The following is a 22,691-nucleotide window of genomic DNA, read 5'->3' as shown; positions in this document are numbered from 1 at the left end:
CCTGTGACATGATATTTATTTGAATTTACATAATCTCATGGATGTAACAGTAAATCTGTTCAGCTCACAGATCAAGACTAAGCTGTAATGCAAGCAGAACTTTCACAAATGCTTGTAGGTCAATAAAATCATTACAAAACATTTAAAAATCATTTAAGGGATTTGATAACACTGTAAAATAATGTCTAATTTGTTAACATTAGCAAATGCATTGATAACACTTTATAATAACTGCACTCATTAGTAAATAGTCAGTTCATGCTTTATAAAGCCTTGTCCCAATATTAATAGTCAGTAGTAAGCAGTTTATAAATACAGCTATAAATAGCTTGTTCTTGGTTTATAAGCACATTTATTAAAAAGGACAGTAAAGGGTCAGTTATCTTCCTATGAAAAATAAATAAAATAAAAATAAACAAACAACACAGATTGATACAGAACTCAGAAATGTTATTGTGGATTTATGATAAACTCAGCCTGTAAATGAATTAATTCTCCTCCAAGAAGACACAAGTAGTTCACACCAAACTGTTTTAACATGAAGCCATATACTGAAGATTTTAAATTTCGAATGGGTTTAGGATACCTTAAATGGTGTGGCCATAGCGATTCATTAAAGTAACATAAAAAAATACAATAGTTATTTTACTATATCTTTAAAATGTTTAATTCCAACTATTCATAATTTTTTATATACGTAGAAGTCATCATTTGAAGGAAGCACAGTAAGTTTCATAGCTTTATCATTTTCAAGAGCCAGCATAAAATTAAAACTATCATAACTTATAAATCAAGCTGGCAATTCTTAGTACCAATAATGGCCACCAGATGGAGCTATAAGATTACTTTTAAATAATTATTGTAGAAACAAGTATGATTTAAATCATTTATAGAAATCTTTCAAAGAAAAATAATATGAATTTTATGTATTTTACTGATAAAATGACCCTCACTTAATTAGAAAAAAAAGCTGAAGTATTGTGAACTGTATATTAAGAATAATTCTTTATAGGCTCTATGGACAGATACGTTTTCAGAGACTCTTGAAGGATCAGCACCACATCCTCTTTTACCACTGTTTAAAGAATTTATCTTACAGAAGAGGTGCAAATGAATTTTGAATAGCTTGACTGGTTTTGTCATGGTGATTTTTTTTTAAATAACAGTAAAAAAGTAACCAGTAAATGTATTTTATTTTTTTACAGTGCTGCTTATAAACACTTCAAAAAAATGTACACATAGAAGACAAGGCATTCTGAGGAAATATGCATAGTTTCATGACTATACAACACTATATGGATGAAAGAAAATTAAAAAACTATCATACATCTGATGTCACTCTGTCCCTCTGTCACTGTGGGTAATGTGTGTGTGTGTGTGTGTGTGTGTGTGTTAAATGAATTAGGTGTGAAACTATCAGGGAGCATTTAGTCTCCAGCGCCAACATTTTACAGAACTGACACTTTCCTGGAGTCTCAGAATTACAATGTGTCAGGTTCTGAGAGATCTAAGATTCCAAAAAATGATTGAATTAGAATACCATGAAGTATTGTGAAATACTATATATTAAGACTTTATATATAGGCTTTATGAACAGATTAGAGTGACTCGTGAAGGACCAGCACCACCTCCTCTTGTCCGATGGTTTGAGGAATATATCTTCCAGAAGATATTAAGATTTAGGAGCTCATTTTTATTCCACCTCCTTTCCTGAAAGTCTGTCTTGCAGAATTGACTAAAAATTAATCTTCACATTAATTCCTTATTATTTTGCAATTCTTTTTGTCAGTTCTTCTTGACCTGTTTTTTTCTTCTTCTTTTCTGACCTCATGACCCAGTCAGCATTTTTTGTACAATGGTCAAGTCTTAACTTATCCATTTCTGTATTGCATTTGTGTTTGATATTTATCATGGGTATTTCATAATTTTCGACTTTACAGTTTGAGTTAAAACTCTTTTTTAGCGCATTTCATCTGTAAAAGAAAACTAATAATTCTCAGCCTAATAATTCTGCACACATGAATATAAGGAGTTTTTCTCTTCCAGCTTTCCTTGACTATTGTATAGCACTCATAAATGATTAAATGAAAAATAATGGTAGTTATTAAGATTGATATGGTTTGGAATTGGTCAAATGTGCTTGGAAAAAAAATCACAATAAAACAATGTTTTAATGTTTAATTTTGGAAAATGAACTGACATGAATGAATGTTATATAAATATTGTTCATATTAACATAATGTTTAGAAATGAAATCTTATTGTAAAGTGTTACTAAAGTTAAATATATATTGTTCTGTGAATGTGATTTTAAAGTCTAGATGATTCGGATTAACCCTTTATCTGGCGTATCCTTTAAAACCTCACTGCCAGAGGGATATTGTGAATGCATGTGCCCGCTGGGCACAGTTTACCTGATGCCACCGGGGTGGCGATGGCATTGGTGGCTTGAGCCCGCCATCGCTGCTTGCAGCTATATTTATTATTTATTCTTCTAATTTTTTTCCAAGGTTTCGGGGGCTTTTGGGGTCCTTAACATGCTTAAAAAGTCTTGAAAATTGGCACACACATTGGAACCTGCGGCCATTAGGGCTGGGCAGAGACTGATACACGGGCGTGGCACAGGGGCTCTACAGCGCCCCCTGGAATACTGAGGGCCATATATCATACATACTTGCACGTAGACACACGCAACTCGGTACACATGTAGATCTCATCAAACCAAACAACTTTCGTACTGCATGTCATAGGCTCCGCCCAACAGGAAGTTGGCTATTTTGGGTTTAGTAGTCATATTTTTCGTCAAAGTTGTGGGGGCTTTTGGGGTCCTTAACATACTCAAAAACTCTTTAAAATTTGCACACACTTTGGAATCTGTGGCCTTTAGGAGCCTGCAGAAGCTGGGACCCGGGCGTGGCACAGGGGCTCTACGGCGCCCCCTGGATCACAGTCAGAAATGTTGATGTATAGCTCACACATACTTGCCAATATTCATATGAAACTCAGTACACATATAGATCTTATTGTGCCGAACAACTTTCGTATTGAATATCATAGGCTCCGCCCAACAGGAAGTCAGCTATTTAGAGTAATGTAAAAAGCGCATGCTCTGGAATTTGAAATACTTGTCATAGGTTTTTTACTCGATTGCCGCCAAACTCGGTCAACATGATCTCAAGACATTGGGGATGAAAAGTTGCCAGGGGATTTTTGATATCTCAAACGGTTTGCTCGTGGCGAGGCTTTGAAATTATGGCGAGAAATGAGAAACAGGAAGTGTCTAATACCATCCACATACATTTCCTAATTTTAATCAAACTTCATCAGATTATTCATTATATGATGTCGATCGCATATATGTGACTATTAGGAGTCAAAGTTATAGCGCCACCAAGTGGCAGCAGGAAGTGTGTCATTTTCAAAATGCTTTGAATTCAGCATCTTATTTTTACTCGATTTGCTTCAAACTTCATCAGAATAATGTTAAAACACAGCCGATATAAATCTGCTGGGGGGATATTGATATCTAAAAATATTGTTGCCGTGGCAACATGTCAAACTGGAATACTTCTCAGGTGATTTTGAGGCATATGACATACTTAGAATTTCATCAAACTCAGAACACATATCAGTATTAGTGACAGCTAGACACTGGCAAAATTTCATAAGAGGGCGTGGAAGAGGCACTCTATAGCGCCACCTTTTGTCAAAAGTGGGGGGGTTAGTTTTAGCTACAGACACCAAACTCAGTACAAAAATTGTTCTTATCAAGACGGACAACTTTCTAATTCACAGTCATCAGCTACGACCAACAGGAAGTCGGCTATTTTGATTTGAATGTGGATTGTTTTTTACATTTAGCTGTGAATTAATGCATACTGCTCAGAGGAGAGTAACACTATACACACCAAACTTGGTGTACATGTTGAAAAAACATTGAGGAACTTAAATTGTGAATGGGTTTTGGATAGCTTGGATGGTTTTGTCGTGGGGATTTTTTTAAATGACAATAAAGATGGAATTATTAATTTTCCTGCATTTTTAAATTCCAAACACTTCAAAACCTTTTTTCATACAGAAAAAAGTTATTCTGAGTAAATATGCATAGTTTCATGACTTTACAACACTGTATGGATAACAGAAAATTAAAAAAACTGTCAGACATCTCATATCACTCTTTCCCTCTGTTTGAGTGTGTGTGCTTAGACTTCCATTGTCTGAGAGAAATAGCGCCCCTACAGGTGCAGTTACCGGACTAAAAAAGGGAGGAGACTGTCTTTTGGTTTCACTTTTAAATCGGTTAAAATACAAATAAATACTTGGATTTAATTCACACTGACAAGCTAAACCAACATATATGATTATTATCAGGTCAGGGCTCATTAATAATTGATGTGTGGTCAGTGATACGTGAGAAACACGAGAGATGAATCACGCTCTGAGCACCAGCGTGTGGAATGATGAGCTCAGAAAAAAACGAGTTTATTCTTGTTTTATAGCTATTTAAAATAAAGTATTGCAGCGATATCACACAATTCACCAATTAGAGCACACCAAGAGCTAAATTAAGATGTTTTTGAACTGTTTGTGTGAAAATGAAATATTTGCGGCTGCCTATCTGAAATCACTGCTTCCGATCAGCGCGCACAGTGTCACAAGTTCAAAACTAACGAATTTATTCTTGTTTAAGAGCTTTTCAAAATAAATTATTGCCATAAATGCACACAATACATCCATTATAACACAACACAAGCTAAATGCAGGTGTTTGTGACCCGTTTAAGTGTGCAAGACTATTTGAAAGCGCGACTGGCAGAATAACATATATTTCTCGAGCTGCAGGATTCTGCCTTTCGTCGTAAGAACGAACACATCACGGACAAGATTATTTCAAAATACATAATAGCTTGGCGAATATAAACGAAAACAGCCACGTGAACATAAACTGTTGAGTATTAAATCTGAAGTGGATCTACTGGATTTTAATATTAAGTGACCGCATATACCAGCTGCTTCTGTCTTCAATTTTAATCTATATAAAAAATTAAACTCATTCATCTTGGCTGCTTTTTTAATGTGTGTACGTATTTATTTATTATTTTGCTCTAACAAGACTTAATCTATATTTAATTAAATCAATTACATTTGATTTTACATTTGATTTTTCCATTTCTGCATCTAAACGCCTAAAAACCTAAAACATGCTCTATTATACTATTGTTAGCAATTTCTTTATCGTCCAATTTATCTGGTGTACACGCTTTTATTTTCATAATAAACTCGTTTGTTAGATTATACACAGTTATAGTTATAGTGGTCTATAATAAATATTGACAGGTTTTATTCAAGCTGTTTAGAATGATTGCCGTAGGCAAATTTTTAAAAATGTAAATCCCAAAAAAAAAAAAAAAAAAAAAAAAATTGTAAATAAATAAAAAACATTGGAAAAGAATAACTTGTACTTTTTTTATACATTTTGTATAGTTTCATAGTTTATGCATTATAGTTATAAAAACAAACAAATTTAGCCACTCACATAGAAATCTTAGGCCTTATCCTTTTCTGACAGTTTTAGGGATTTTTAAAAATCCTAAAAAACCTTATTGGTGCTGCAAATAATAATTTCAAACTAATTTGATACTGACCTCTGACATCCTGTGACATGATATTTATTTGAATTTACATAATCTCATGGATGTAACAGTAAATCTGTTCAGCTCACAGATCAAGACTAAGCTGTAATGCAAGCAGAACTTTCACAAATGCTTGTAGGTCAATAAAATCATTACAAAACACTTACAAATCATTTAAGGGATTTGATAATACTGTAAAATAATGTCTAATTTGTTAACATTAGCAAATGCATTGATAACACTTTATAATAACTGCACTCATTAGTAAATAGTCAGTTCATGCTTCATAAAGCCTTGTCCCAATATTAATAGTCAGTAGTAAGCAGTTTATAAATACAGCTATAAATAGCTCATTTATTAAAAAGGAGAGTAAAGGGTCAGTTATCTTCCTATGAAAAAAAAATAAAATAAAAAATAAACAAACAACAACACTGATTGATACAGAACTCAGAAATGTTATTGTGGATTTATGATAAACTCAGCCTGTAAATGAATTCATTCTCCTCCAAGAAGACACAAGTAGTTCACACCAAACTTTTTTAACATGAAGCCATATACTGAAGATGTTAAATTGCGAATGGGTTTAGGATACCTTAAATGGTGTGGCCATAGAGATTTATTAAAGTAACATAAAAAAATACCATAGTTATTTTACTATATCTTTAAAAATTTTAATTCCAACTCTTCATAATTTTTTATATACCTAGAAGTCATCATTTGAAGGAAGCACAGTAAGTTTCATAGCTTTATCATTTTCAAGAGCCAGCATAAAATTAAAACTATCATAACATATAAATCAAGCTTGCAATTCTTAGTACCAATAATGGCCACCAGATGGAGCTATAGGATCACTTTTAAATAATTATTGTAGAAACAAGTATGATTTAAATCATTTATAGAAATCTTTCAAAGAAAAATAATATGAATTTTATGTATTTTACTGATAAAATGACCCTCACTTTATTAGAATAACAAGCTGAAGTATTGTGAACTGTATTTTAAGAATAATTCTTTATAGGCTTTATGGACAGATAAGTTTGGAGTGACTCTTGAAGGATCAGCACCACATCCTCTTTTACCAGTTTAAAGAATGTATCTTACAGTACAGGTGCGGATGAATTTTGAATAGCTTGAATGGTTTTGTCGTGGTGATTTTTTGAAATAACAGTAAAAAAGTAACCAGTAAATGTCTTTTATTTTTTTTAAGTGCAGCTTCTAAACACTTCAAAAAAATGTACACATAGAAGACAAGTCATTCTGAGGAAATATGCATAGTTTCATGACTATACAACACTATATGGATGATAGAAAATTTAAAAACTATCATACATCTGATGTCACTCTGTCCCTCTGTCACTGTGGGTAATGTGTGTGTGTGTGTGTGTGTGTGTGTGTGTGTTTGTGTGTGTGTGTGTGTGTGTGTGTTAAGTGAATTAGGTGTGAAACTATCAGGGAGCATTTAGTCTCCAGTGCCAACATTTTACAGAACTGCCACTTTCCTGGAGTCTCAGAATTACAATGTGTCAGGTTCTGAGAAATCAAAGATTCCAAAAAAATGATTTAATTAGAATACCATGAAGTATTGTGAAATACTATATATTAAGACTTTATATATATGCTTTATGAACAGATTAGAGTGACTCGTGAAGGACCAGCACCACCTCCTCTTGTCCGATGGTTTGAGGAATATATCTTCCAGAATCCGGGATTAAGATTTAGGAGCTCATTTTTATTCCACCTCCTTTCCTGAAAGTCTGTCTTGCAGAATTGACTAAAAATTTATCTTCACATTAATTCCTAATTATTTTGCAATTATTTTTGTCAGTTCTTCTTGACCTGTTTTTTTTTCTTCTTCTTCTTTTCCGACCTCATGACCCAGTCAGCATTTTTGTACAATGGTCAAGTCTTTAACTTATCCATTTCTGTATTGCATTTGTGTTTGATATTTCTCATGGGTATTTCATAATTTTCGACTTTGAGTTAAAACAGTTTGAGTTAAAACTCTTTTTTAGCGCATTTCATCTGTAAAAGAAAACATGCCTAATGATTCTGCACACATGAATATAAGGAGTTTTTCTCTTCCAGCTTTCCTGGACTATTGTATAGCACTTATAAATGATTAAATAAAAAATAATGGTAGTTATTAAGATTGATATGGTTTGGAATTGGTAAAATGTGCTTGGAAAAAAATCACAATAAAACAATGTTTTAATGTTTAAGTTTGGAATATTAACTGACATAAATTAATGCTATATAAATATTGTTCATGTTAACATAATGTTTATAAATGAAATCTTATTGTAAAGTGTTACTAAATATGTATATATGTTTGGGGAATATATATGTATATTGTTCTATGAATGTGATTTTAAAGTCTAGATGATTCGGATTAACCCTTTAACCGCCATATTCTTTAAAACCTCACTGCCAGAGGGATATTGTGAATGCATGTGCCCGCTGGACACAGTTTACCTGATGCCACCGGGGTGGTGATGGCATTGGTGGCTTGAGCCCGCCATCGCTGCTTGCAGCTATATTTAGGGCCCGAGCACCGAGGTGCGAGGACCCTCTTGTATCTGCTTTGTTTATTATTATTATTATTAGGGCTCAAGCCTGGAGGGCGAGAGCCCTATTGTTTTCCTTAGGATTATTTGTTATTATTATTATTATTATTATTATTATTTATTATTATTATTTTTCTTCAAGGTTTCGGGGGCTTTTGGGGCCCTTAACATGCTTAAAAAGTCTTGAAAATTGGCACACACATTGGAACCTGCGGCCATTAGGGCCGGGCAGAGACTGATACACGGGCGTGGCACAGGGGCTCTACAGCGCCCCCTGGAATGCTGAGGGCCATATATCATACATACTTGCACGTAGACGCACAAAACTCGGTACACATATAGAACTCATCAATACAAACAACTTTCGAATTGCATATCATAGGCTCCGCCCAACAGGAAGTTGGCTATTTGGGGTTTATTATTCATATTTGTCGTCAAAGTTGTGGGGGCTTTTGGGGTCCTTAACATACTCAAAAACTCTTGAAAGTTTGCGCACACTTTGGAATCTGTGGCCTTAAGGAGCCTGCAGAGGCTGGGACCTGGCCACATACATTTCCTGATTTTAATCAAACTTCATCAGATTATTCATTGTATGATGTCGAACGCATATATGTGACTATTAGGAGTCAAAGTTATAGCGCCACCAACTGGCAGCAGGAAGTGTGTCATTTTCAAAATGCTTTGTATTCAGCATCTTATTTTTACTCGATTTGCTTCAAACTTCATCAGAATAATGTTAAAACACAGCCGATATAAATCTGCTGGGGGGATATTGATATCTAAAAATATTGTTGCCGTGGCAACATGTCAAACTTGAATACTTCTCAGGTGATTTTAAGGCATATAACATACTTAGAATTTCATGAAATTCAGAACACATATCAGTATTTATGATAACTAGACACTGGCAAAAGTTCATAAGAGGGCGTGGAAGAGGCACTCTATAGCGCCACCTTTTGTCAAAAGTGGGGGGGTTAGTTTTAGCTACAGACACCAAACTCGGTACAAAAATTGTTCTTATCAAGACGGACAACTTTCTAATTCACAGTCATCAGCTACGATCAACAGGAAGTCAGCTATTTTGATTTGAATGTGGATTTTTTTTTACATTTAGCTGTGAATTAATGCATACTGCTCAGAGGAGAGTAACACTATACACACCAAACTTTGTCTACATGATGCCAAAACATTTTAAACAACTTAAATTGCCAAAGGATTTTGGATAGCTTGAACGGTTTTGTCGTGGTGATTTTTTTAAATGACAGTAAAAATGGAATTATTAATTGTCCTGCATTTTTAAATTCCAAACACTTCAAAACCTTTTTTCATACAAAAAAAAAGTCATTCTGAGTAAATATGGATAGTTTCACGACTTTACAACACTGTATGGATAACAGAAAATTAAAAAACTGTCAGACATCTCATCTCACTCTGTCCCTCTGTTTGAGTATTATGTGCTGAGACTTACATTGTCTGAGAGAAAATGCGCCCCTACAGGTTCAATTCCTTAAAGGGAAATTCGACTGAAAGGGAGGAGACTCTCTTTTAGTTTAATTTTTAAATCGGTTAAAATACAAAATAATACTTGGATTTAATTCACACTGACAAGCTAAACCAACATATATGATTATTACCGGGTCAGGGCTCATTAATAATTGATGTGTGGTCAGTGATACGTGAGAAACACGAGAGATGAATCACGCTCTGAGCAGGAGCGTGTGGAATGACGAGCTCAGAAAAACGAGTTTATTTTTGTTTTATAGCTTTAACAAATAAAATATTAAAGCGATATCACACAATTCACCAATTAGAACACACCAAGAGCTAAATTCAGATGTTTTTGAACTGTTTGTGTGAAAATGAAATATTCGCGGCTGCCTATCTGAAATCACCGCCTCCGATCAGCGCTTACAGTGTCACAAGTTCAAAACAAACGAATTTATTCTTGTTTAAGAGCTTTTTCAAATAAAATATTGCCATAAATGCACACAATACACCCATTATAACACAAGAGCTAAATGCAGGTGTTTGTGACCCGTTTAAGTGTGCAAGACTACTTGAAAACGCGACTGGCAGAATAACATATTTCTTGAGCTGCAGGATTCCGCCTTTCGTCGTACGAACGAACACATCACGGACAAGATTATTTCAAAATACATAATTGCTTGGCGAATATAAACGAAAACAGCCACGTGAACATAAACTGTTGAGAAATAAATCTGAAGTGGATCTACTGGATTTGAATATTAAGTGACCGCATATACCAGCTGCTTCTGTCTTCAATTTTAATCTATATAAAAAATTTAACTCATTCATCTTGGCTGCTTTTTTAATATGTGTACGTATTTATTTATTATTTTGCTCTAACAAGACTTAATCTATATTTAATTAAATCAATTACATTTTATTTTACATTTGATTTGTCCATTTCGGCATCTAAACGCCTAAAAACCTAAAACATGCTCTATTATACTATTGTTAGCAATTTCTTTATCGTCCAATTTATCTGGTGTACACTTTTATTTTCATAATAAACTTGTTTGTTAGATTATACACAGTTACAGTGGTCTATAATAAATATTAACAGGTTTTATTCAAGCTGTTTAGAATGATTGCCGTAGGCTAATTTTTTAAAATGTAAATACAAAAAAAAAAAAAAAAAAGTTTAAATAAATAAAAAACATTGGAAAAGAATAACTGTTGTACTTTTTTATACATTTTGTATAATTTTATAGTTTATGCATTATAGTTATAAAAACAAATAAATTTAGCCACTCACATAGAAATCTTAGGCCTTATCCTTTTTTGACAGTTTTAGGGATTTTTAAAAATCCTAAAAAACCTTATTTGTGCTGCAAATAATAATTTCAAATTAATTTGATACTGACCTCTGACATCCTGTGACATGATATTTATTTGAATTTACATAATCTCATGGATGTAACAGTAAATCTGTTCAGCTCACAGATCAAGACTAAGCTGTAATGCAAGCAGAACTTTCACAAATGCTTGTAGGTCAATAAAATCATTACAAAACACTTACAAATCATTTAAGGGATTTGATAACACTGTAAAATAATGTCTAATTTGTAAACATTAGCAAATGCATTGATAACACTTTATAATAACTGCACTCATTAGTAAATAGTCAGTTCATTCTTTATAAAGCCTTGTCCCAATATTAATAGTCAGTAGTAAGCAGTTTATAAATACAGCTATAAATAGCTTGTTCTTGGTTTATAAGCACATTTATTAAAAAGGAGAGTAAAGTGTCAGTTATCTTCCTATGAAAAATAAATAAAATAAAAATAAACAAACAACAACACAGATTGATACAGAACTCAGAAATGTTATTGTGGATTTATGATAAACTCAGCCTGTAAATGAATTAATTCTCCTCCAAGAAGACACAAGTAGTTCACACCAAACTGTTTTAACATGAAGCCATATACTGAAGATGTTAAATTGCGAATGGGTTTAGGATACCTTAAATGGTGTGGCCATAGCGATTTATTAAAGTAACATAAAAAAATACAATAGTTATTTTACTATATCTTTGAAATGTTTAATTCCAACTATTCATAATTTTTTATATACGTAGAAGTCATCATTTGAAGGAAGCACAGTAAGTTTCATAGCTTTATCACTTTCAAGAGCCAGCATAAAATTTAAACTATCATAACTTATAAATCAAGCTTGCAATTCTTAGTACCTATAATGGCCACCAGAGGGAGCTATAGGATTACTTTTAAATAATTATTGTAGAAACGAGTATGATTTAAATCATTCATAGAAATCTTTCAAAAAAAATGAATTGTATATATTTTACTGATAAAATGACCCTCACTTAATTAGAATAACAAGCTGAAGTATTTTGAACTGTATATTAAGAATAATTCTTTATAGGCTTTATGGACAGATAACGTTTTGAGTGACTCTTGAAGGTTCAGCACCACATCCTCTTTTACCACTGTTTAAAGAATTAATCTTACAGAATAGGTGTGAATCAGGGGCGTCGCTAGGCCCTTTTTAGGGGGGCTTCAGCCCCCCTAAACTTATGCCCAGCCCCCCTAAAAAATTATTTGATTAATTAATTAGTGATCGCTTCAGTCCCCTTTAAAAACTCATTTGAAACGGTGGCAAGCTGCATCAAGTTCCGGCTCCTCCCCTGATCTGAGTCTGCATGGATTCAGCGCGTTTTTCAATCCACAGTGGCGCCGAGCAGAGCGAACATCAGAGAGTACAAGGTGTGTGTGTGCGTGCGTGTGTGTGTGTGTGCGTGTGTGTGTTCTCGCATCCAATACCAGTACGTCTTCGCTGCGTTCACCTTCAGCCTTTATCACAGTGTGACAGTTGTTTTTTCTTCCAACAAAAATGAAGCGATTAACACCCATGAAAACATACTTTAGAAAACGATCATGATTTATTTTAATTTACTTTTTAAAATTGAAAACATATTATTGTGTATTTCGGCATTACATTATGCAGCCATGCAAAATAAATTATTAACGACACACATCATTGTCTGAAAGCACTAAATGGCACAGAGAGAGAAACATCATGTGGAGATATTTTGTTTTCTATTATTAAATATAATTTTGTATTAAGTAATAATGAATCATTAGTGTATCATGATACATATATTAGAGTAAGAGTAAAGGGATCTGTGATTTTTTTTTTTTTTTAAGTAATTGAGTTATAGAAGTGGCAAATTGATAATTGTGTTATTTTTAATAAATTGAAATAAATATAGAACAGATTAAACATATTGCCAATAGACAATTACATTAATACATGTTTTGTCTATATTCTTAATGAATATTAGCTGGTTAGTTAAATGATTTGAAATGAAATACATTTTCAGGGGCTGACTTGATGTATAACCAACCGTATTGTTGATTATAAAGGCTAAAAAGCTAAAAATGTATAATAATAATAATAATAATAATAAAAAAATATAATAATTTATATTTCATTGTAGATGGATATACAACATTTTTTTGTTGTGCAGGAGTAGGTCTGCAAATGAGCAACAGTCAGGTGAGAATAGAACAGACAGCCTCACACACACACACACACAATACCACTGTGTTCCCAAGATTCATTGCAGTCATTGAACCCTTATGTTGTTTTAATATTCTGCCGATTTCCACGTACATTTCATAAGAAAAAGCAGTGGTATCATCAAAGGATAAACATGAATGTCCTAATACTGAATCAGTTAGTCTTTATTGTAAAAAAATAAAATAAATCTACATTCCCAATTCAAAATTTTCCAGTGACTGGTCACATCTAAAAAACTGTATTAGTTTTTTTTACAGTGTTATATATGGCTCAGTCAGTACTCCTACTCCCATATATGAAATACAGGGAATACAATGGAATAGTGGATTGCAATAAGGTTAGTAGTATACAACCCTACCCTAATAGTCAAATAATATTTTTTAATCATACCCTTATTGGGGGCTGAGCCCCCCTAAAATCAAAATCTTAGAATCGCCCCTGGTGTGAATGAATTTTGGATAGCTTGAATGGTTTTGCCGTGATGATTTTTTGAAATAATAGTAAAAAAGGAACCAGTAAATGTCTTTTTATTTTTTTAAAGTGCAGCTTCTAAACACTTAAAAAAAAAAAATGTACACATAGAAGACCAGTCATTCTGAGGCATATTTCCTCAGAATGACTGGTCTCATGACCATAGTTTCATGACTATACAACACTGTATGGATGATAGAAATTAAAAAAAAACTATCATACATCTGATGTCACTCAGTCCCACTGTCACTGTGGGTAATGTGTGTGTGTGTGTGTTAAGTGAATTAGGTGTGAAACTATCAGGGTGCATTTAGTCTCCAGCGCCAACATTTTACAGAACTGCCACTTTCCTGGAGTCTCCAGAATTACTCGGTGTCAGGCTCTGAGAGACTTAAGATTCCAAAAAATGATTTAATTAGAATACCATGAAGTATTGTGAAATACTATATATTAAGTCTTTATATATAGGCTTTATGAACAGATTAGAGTGACTCGTGAAGGACCAGCACCACCTCCTCTTGTTCGATGGTTTGAGGAATATATCTTCCAGAATCCAGGATTAAGATTTAGGAGCTCATTTTTATTCCACCTCCTTTCCTGAAAAGTCTGTCTTGCAGAATTGACTAAAAATTAATCTTCACATTAATTACTAATTATTTTGCAATTCTTTTTGTCAGTTCTTCTTGACCTGCTTTTTTCTTCTTCTTTTCTGACCTCATGACCCAGTCAGTATTTTTTGTACAATGGTCAAGTCTTAACTTATCCATTTCTGTATTGCATTTGTGTTTGATATTTCTCATGGGTATTTCATAATTTTCGACCTTACAGTTTGAGTTAAAAGTCTATTTTAGCGCATTTCATCTGTAAAAGAAAACATGCCTAATAATTCTGCACACATGAATATAAGGAGTTTTTCTCTTCCAGCTTTCCTGGACTATTGTATAGCACTCATAAATGATTAAATAAAAAATAATGGTAGTTATTAAGATTTATATGGTTAGGAATTGGTAAAATGTGCTTGGAAAAAAATCACAATAAAACAATGTTTTAATGTTTAAGTTTGGAATATTAACTGACGTGAATGAATGCTATATAAATATTGTTCATGTTAACATAATGTTTATGAATGGAATCTTATTGTAAAGTGTTACTAAAGTTATACATATATATTGTTCTGTGAATGTGATTTTAAAGTCTAGATGATTCGGATTAACCCTTTAACTGCCATATCCTTTAAAACCTCACTGCCAGAGGGATATTGTGAATGCATGTGCCCACTGGGCACAGTTTACCTGATGCCACCGGGGTGGCGATGGCACTGGTGGCTTGAGCCCGCCATCGCTGCTTGCAGCTATATTTATTATTCTTCTTCTTCTTCTTCTTCTTCTTCTCCCGAATGAATCACATTTTTGAGGGCTTTAACATGCTCAAAAAGTCATGAAACTTTGCACACGCGTCAAACCTGGTGAAAATTTTTGTCTGATATAGGATTCAGAAGAGGGTGTGGCAAAATGGCTCAACAGCGCCACCTATACCAAGAAAATCAACAGCCTTCCAGCTATGTTTCACGTACATGCACGAAAATTGGCACACATATGTAACACACCAATACCTACAAAAAAGACTCTTGGAGCGAAATTCTAAACCCAACAGGAAGTCGGTTATTTTTAATATTATGAGCATATTTTGTGTAATTTTGGTCATTTCCATGTGTTGTATTTTAACAAACTCCTCCTAGAAAGTTCTTCAAATCAACACCAAATTTGGTATGCCTAATCTAAAGGCCTTTGCGATGTTAAATTGCGAAGATCTTGAGTTTTCGTTGAAGGGCGTGTCCGTGGCGGCCTGGCGAATTTCGATGATTCGCCATGAAAAATGAAGTTGCTATAACTCACACATACAATGTCCAATCTGCCCCAAACTTCACACGTTTGATGAGACTCCGAACCTGAACAGATTGACATGCCCATATTCAGTTATAGTCATAGCGCCACCTATTGGCAACAGGAAGTGACATATTTTACGCTGCGACAAACTACTCCTAGAAATTTTATGACATCAATGTCTTTTTTGTGGTCAGTCTAATCTAAAGGCCTGTGCGATGTTCAGTTGTGAAGATCTTGAGTTTTCGTTAAAAGGCTTGTTCATGGCGCCGCGACGAAGTTCGATGTCTCGCCATGGGAATAAAAGATGTTATAACTCAGGCATAAAATGTCCGATCTTCCCCAAACTTCACATGTGTGATAAGAGTCCTGGCCTGAACAGATCTGCAGGCCAATATTCCACCGGGTGTGGCAGAATGGCTCTATAGCGCCACCTATACACTTTCAACGGAGTGCGCCTCGAGCTATGTTTCACGTACATGTACAAAAATTGGTACACACATGTAACACTCCAATACCTACAAAAAAGTATCTTGGTACGAAATCCGGATCCCAACAGGAAGTCGGTTATTTTGAATTTTCCCTTCAAAATTGGTGTTGTTTTTGCCATTTTCAGGGGTTGTACTTTAACGAACTCCTCCTAGAGATTTATTCAGATCAACACCAAACTTGGTCAGTGTAATCTAAAGCCATTTGCGATGTTAAATTGCGAAGGACTTGAGGTTTCGTTAAAGGGCGTGTCCATGGCGGCCTGACAAATTTCGATGTTTCGCCATGAAAAAGGAAGTTGCTGTAACTCAGACATACAATGTCCAATCTGCCCCAAACTTCAAATGTTTGATGAGACTCCGAACCTGAACAGATTGACATGCCCATATTCAGTTATAGTCATAGCGCCACCTATTGGCAACAGGAAGTGACATATTTTACACTGTGACAAACTACTCCTAGAACTTTTTTGACAACAATGTCTTTTTTGTGGTCAGTCTAATCTAAAGGCCTGTGCGATGTTCAGTTGTGAAGATCTTGAGTTTTCGTTAAAAGGCGTGTCCACGGCACCATGGCGAAGTTCGATGTCTCGCCATGGGAATAAAAGATGTTATAACTCAGGCATAAAATGTCCGATCATCCCCAAACTTCACATGTGTGATAAGAGTCCTGACCTGAACAGATCTGCAGGCCAATATTCCACTGGGTCTGGCAGAATGGCTCGATAGCGCCACCTGTACACTTTCAACGGAGTGCGCCTCGAGCTATGTTTCACGTACATGTACAAAAATTGGTACACACATGTAACTCACCAATATCTACAAAAAAGTCTCTTGGTACGAAATCCGAATCCCAACAGGAAGTCGGTTATTTTGAATTTTCCCTGCAAAATTGGTGTTGTTTTTGCCATTTTCAGTGGTTGTACTTTAACGAACTCCTCCTAGAGATTTATTCAGATCCAAACTTGGTCAGTGTAATCAAAAGCCATTTGCGATGTTAAATTGTGAAGGACTTGAGGTTTCGTTAAAGGGCGTGTCCATGGCGGCCTGACAAATTTCGATGTTTCGCCATGAAAAATGAAGTTGCTGTAACTCAGACATACAATGTCCAATCTGCCCCAAACTTCACATGTTGGTTGAGACTTCTGCCCTTAACAGATCTACATGCCCATATTCAGTTATAGTCATAGCGCCACCTGCTGGCAACAGGAAGTGACATGTTTTAGGCTGCGACAAACTATTTCTAGAAATGTTATGACATCAATGTCTTTTTTGTGGTCAGTCTAATCTAAAGACCTGTGTGATGTTTGGTTGTGAAGATCTTGAGTTTTTGTTAAAAGGCATGTCCATGGCGCCGTGCCGAAGTTCGATGTCTCGCCATGGGAATAAAAGATGTTATAACTCAGGCATAAAATGTCCGATCTTACCCAAACTTCACATGTGTGATAAGGGTCCTGGCCTGAACAGATATGAAGGCAAATATTCCATTGGGTGTGGCAAAATGGCTCGATAGCGCCACCTATACACTTTCAACGGAGTGCATATGCACTTTCAACGGAGTGCGCCTCGAGCTATGTTTCACGTACATGTACAAAAATTGGTACACACATGTAACACACCAATACCTACAAAAAAGTCTCTTGGTACAAAATCCGGATCCCAACAGGAAGTCGGTTATTTTGAATTTTCTCTGCAAAATTGGCATAGTTTTTGCCATTTTCAGGGGTTGTACTTTAACGAACTCCTCCTAGAGATTTATTCAGATCAACACCAAACTTGGTCAGTGTAATCCAAAGCCATTTGCGATGTTAAATTGTGAAGGACTTGAGGTTTCGTTAAAGGGCGTGTCCATGGCGGCCTGACAAATTTTGATGTTTCGCCATGAAAAAGGAAGTTGATGTAACTCAGACATACAATGTCCAATCTGCCCCAAACTACACATGTTGGATAAGACTCTTGACCTGAACAAATCTACATGCCAATATTCAGTTATAGTCATAGCGCCACCTTTTGGCAACAGGAAGTGACATATTTTAGACTGCGACAAACTATTTCTAGAAATGTTATGACATCAATGTCTTTTTTGTGGTCAGTCTAATCTAAAGACCTGTGTGATGTTTGGTTGTGAAGATCTTGAGTTTTTGTTAAAAGGCATGTCCATGGCGCCGTGCCGAAGTTCGATGTCTCGCCATGGGAATAAAAGATGTTATAACTCAGGCATAAAATGTCCGATCTTACCCAAACTTCACATGTGTGATAAGGGTCCTGGCCTGAACAGATATGAAGGCAAATATTCCATTGGGTGTGGCAAAATGGCTCGATAGCGCCACCTATACACTTTCAACGGAGTGCATATGCACTTTCAACGGAGTGCGCCTCGAGCTATGTTTCACGTACATGTACAAAAATTGGTACACACATGTAACACACCAATACCTACAAAAAAGTCTCTTGGTACAAAATCCGGATCCCAACAGGAAGTCGGTTATTTTGAATTTTCTCTGCAAAATTGGCATAGTTTTTGCCATTTTCAGGGGTTGTACTTTAACGAACTCCTCCTAGAGATTTATTCAGATCAACACCAAACTTGGTCAGTGTAATCCAAAGCCATTTGCGATGTTAAATTGTGAAGGACTTGAGGTTTCGTTAAAGGGCGTGTCCATGGCGGCCTGACAAATTTTGATGTTTCGCCATGAAAAAGGAAGTTGATGTAACTCAGACATACAATGTCCAATCAGCCCCAAACTTCACATGTTTGATGTGACTCCAAACCTGAACAGATTGACATGCCCATATTCAGTTATAGTCATAGCGCCACCTATTGGCAACAGGAAGTGACATATTTTACGCTGTGATGAACTACTCCTAGAATTTTTTTTGAGATTAATATATATTTTGTGGTCAGTCTAATCTAAAGGCCTGTGCAATGTTAACTTTTGAAGATCTTGAGTTTTTGTTAAAGGGCGTGTCCATGGCGCCATGACAAGTTTGATGTCTCGCCACAGCAAGAGAAGTTGTTATAACTCAGGCATAAATTGTTCGATCTTCGCCAGACTTCACATGTTCGAGTCCTGGTCTGAACACATCTGAAGGCCAATTTTCTGTAATAATGATAGCGCCACCTGCTGGCAACAGGAAGATTGGAACATATACAGAATATACTTTGATATATTCCAATCATATTTATGACTTTAAATGCATATTTCTGACCGTTAACCTTTTTACTAATGCCACTCGCTGGCGGGGAGCCCGGGTGCGAGGGCCCGTTCATCGCTGCTTGCAGCTTTAATTATTATTATTATTATTCTTCTCCCCAATGAATCGTGTTTTTGAAGGCCTAAACATACTCAAAAAGTCAGGAAAATTTGCACACACCTCAGAACTGGCGAAAATTTACGTCTGATATGGGTTTCAGAAGTGGGCGTGGCAAAATGGCTCGATAGCGCCACCTATACACGTTCAGCGGTGTGCGCCTTGAGCTACGTTTCACACACATGTCTGAAAATCGGTAAACACATGTAAGACACCAAGTCCTACAAAAAAGACTCTTGGAGCAAAATTCTAAACCCAACAGGAAGTTGGTTATTTTTAATATTATGAGCAAATTTTTTGTAATTTTTGCCATTTCCATGCATTGTATTTTAACGAACTCCTCCTAGAGATTAATTCAGATCAACACCAAATTTGGTGTGCCTAATCTAAAGGCCATTGAGATGTTAAATTGCGAAGATCTTGAGTTTTCGTTGAAGGGCGTGTCCGTGGCGGACTGGCGAATTTCGATGATTCGCCATGAAAAATGAAGTAGCTATAACTCAGACATACAATGTCCAATCAGCCCCAAACTTCACATGTTTGATGTGACTCCAAACCTGAACAGATTGACATGCCCATATTCAGTTATAGTCATAGCGCCACCTATTGGCAACAGGAAGTGACATATTTTACGCTGTGATGAACTACTCCTAGAAATTTTTTGACATCAATGTCTTTTTTTGTGGTCAGTCTAATCTAAAGGCCTGTGCGATGTTCAGTTGTGAAGATCTTGAGTTTTCGTTAAAAGGCGTGTCCACGGCGCCATGGCAAAGTTCGATGTCTCGCCATGGGAATAAAAGATGTTATAACTCAGGCATAAAATGTCCGATCTTCCCCAAACTTCACATGTGTGATAAGAGTCCTGGCCTGAACACATCTGAAGGCCAATATTCCATCGGGTGTGGCAAAATGGCTCGATAGCGCCACCTATACACTTTCAACGGAGTGTGCCTCGAGCTATGTTTCACGTTCATGTACAAAAATCGGTAAACACATGTAACACACCAATACCTACAAAAAAGTATCTTGGTATGAAATCCGAATCCCAACAGGAAGTCGGTTATTTAGAATTTTCTCTGCAAAATTGCCGTTGTTTTTGCCATTTTCAGGGGTTGTACTTTAACGAACTCCTCCTAGAGATTTATTCAGATCAACACCAAACTTGGTCAGTGTAATCTAAAGGCCTTTGTGATGTTAAATTGCGAAGATCTTGAGGTTTCGTTAAAGGGCGTGTCCATGGCGGCCTGCCAAATTTCGATGTTTCGCCATGAAAAAGGAAGTTGCTGTAACTCAGACATACAATGTCCAATCTGCCCCAAACTTCACATGTTGGATAAGACTCTTGACCGGAACAGATCTACATGCCAATATTCAGTTATAGTCATAGCGCCACCTATTGGCAACAGGAAGTTACATATTTTACACTGCGACAAACTACTCCTAGAAATTTTATGACATCAATGTCTTTTTTGTGGTCAGTCTAATCTAAAAACCTGTGTGATGTTTAGTTGTGAAGATCTTGAGTTTTTGTTAAAAGGTGTGTCCATGGCGCCGTGATGAAGTTTGATGTCTCGCCATGGGAATAAAAGATGTTATAACTCAGGCATAAAATGTCCGATCTTGCCCAAACTTCACTTGTGTGATAAGGGTCCTGGCCTAAACAGATCTGAAGGCCAATATTCCATCGAGTGTGGCAAAATGGCTCGATAGCGCCACCTATACACTTTCAACGGAGTGCGTATACACTTTAAATGGAGTGCGCCTCGAGCTATGTTTCACGTACATGTAGAAAAATCGGTACACACATGTAACACACCAATATCTACGAAAAAGTCTCTTGGTACGAAATCCGAATCCCAACAGGAAGTCAGTTATTTAGAATTTTCTCTGCAAAATTAGTGTTGATTTGGTCATTTTCAGGGGTTGGACTTTAACGAACTCCTCCTAGAGATTTATTCAGATCAACACCAAACTTGGTCAGTGTAATCTAAAGCCTTTTGCGATCTTAAATTGCAAAGATCTTGAGGTTTCGTTAAAGGGCGTGTCCATGGCGGTCTGACAAATTTCGATGTTTCGCCATGAAATAGGATGTTGTTGTAACTCAGGCATAAAATGTCCAATCCTCCCCAAACCTCACATGTTCGACAAAAGTCCTGCCCTGAACACATCTGAAGGCCAATATTCCACTATAATGATAGCGCCACCTGCTGGCAACAGGAAGATTGGCACATATATGGAATAAACATTGATATATTCTACTTATATTTATGAGTTTAAACGCATATTTCTCACCGTTCACCTATTAACTAAAGCCACTCGCTGCCGGTGAGCCTGGGTGCGAGGGCCCGTTCATCGCTGCTTGCAGCTTTAATTATTATTCTTCTTCTTCTTCTTCTTCTTCTTCTCCCGAATGAATCGCATTTTTGAGGGCTTTAACATGCTCAAAAAGTCATGCAACTTTGCACACGCGTCAAACCTGGTGAAAATTTTCGTCTGATATAGGATTCAGAAGAGGGTGTGGCAAAATGGCTCGACAGCGCCACCTATACCAAGAAAATCAACAGCCTTCCAGCTATGTTTCACGTACATGCACGAAAATTGGCACACATATGTAACACACCAATACCTACAAAAAAGACTCTTGGAGCGAAATTCTAAACCCAACAGGAAGTCGGTTATTTTTAATATTATGAGCATTTTTTGTGTAATTTTGGTCATTTCCATGTGTTGTATTTTAACGAACTCCTCCTAGAGAGTTCTTCAAATCAACACCAAATTTGGTATGCCTAATCTAAAGTCCTTTGCGATGTTAAATTGCGAAGATCTTGAGTTTTCGTTGAAGGGCGTGTCCGTGGCGGCCTGGCGAATTTCGATGATTCGCCATGAAAAATGAAGTTGCTATAACTCAGACATACAATGACCAATCTGCCCCAAACTTCACATGTTTGATGAGACTCCGAAGCTGAACAGATTGACATGCCCATATTCAGTTATAGTCATAGCGCCACCTATTGGCAACAGGAAGTGACATATTTTACGCTGCGACGAACTACTAGAAATTTTATGACATCAATGTGTTTTTTGTGGTCAGTCTAATCTAAAGGCCTGTGCGATGTTCAGTTGTGAAGATCTTGAGTTTTCGTTAAAAGGCTTGTTCATGGCGCCGCGACGAAGTTCGATGTCTCGCCATGGGAATAAAAGATGTTATAACTCAGGCATAAAATGTCCGATCTTCCCCAAACTTCACATGTGTGATAAGAGTCCTGGCCTGAACAGAT

At 36.0% G+C, this 22,691-nt stretch overlaps 1 long non-coding RNA gene across 1 annotated transcript; it reads right to left on the bottom strand.

Annotated features, from left to right (window-relative positions):
- Window positions 1–5,384: 5,384 nt before the first annotated feature.
- Window positions 5,385–22,461, bottom strand: LOC127952785 (uncharacterized). Its single transcript, XR_008153053.1, has 3 exons — window positions 21,890–22,461; window positions 11,038–15,192; window positions 5,385–5,597 (listed from the first exon to the last, which is right to left on the bottom strand). It is a non-coding gene; the product is annotated as an uncharacterized LOC127952785 (long non-coding RNA).
- Window positions 22,462–22,691: the final 230 nt, after the last annotated feature.

This window comes from Carassius gibelio, chromosome B3 (assembly GCF_023724105.1).
Source record: "Carassius gibelio isolate Cgi1373 ecotype wild population from Czech Republic chromosome B3, carGib1.2-hapl.c, whole genome shotgun sequence".
NCBI lineage: Eukaryota > Metazoa > Chordata > Actinopteri > Cypriniformes > Cyprinidae > Carassius > Carassius gibelio.
The sequence above is the reverse complement of the archived record's forward strand: the minus strand, read 5'-3'. Positions and strand labels throughout refer to the sequence as shown.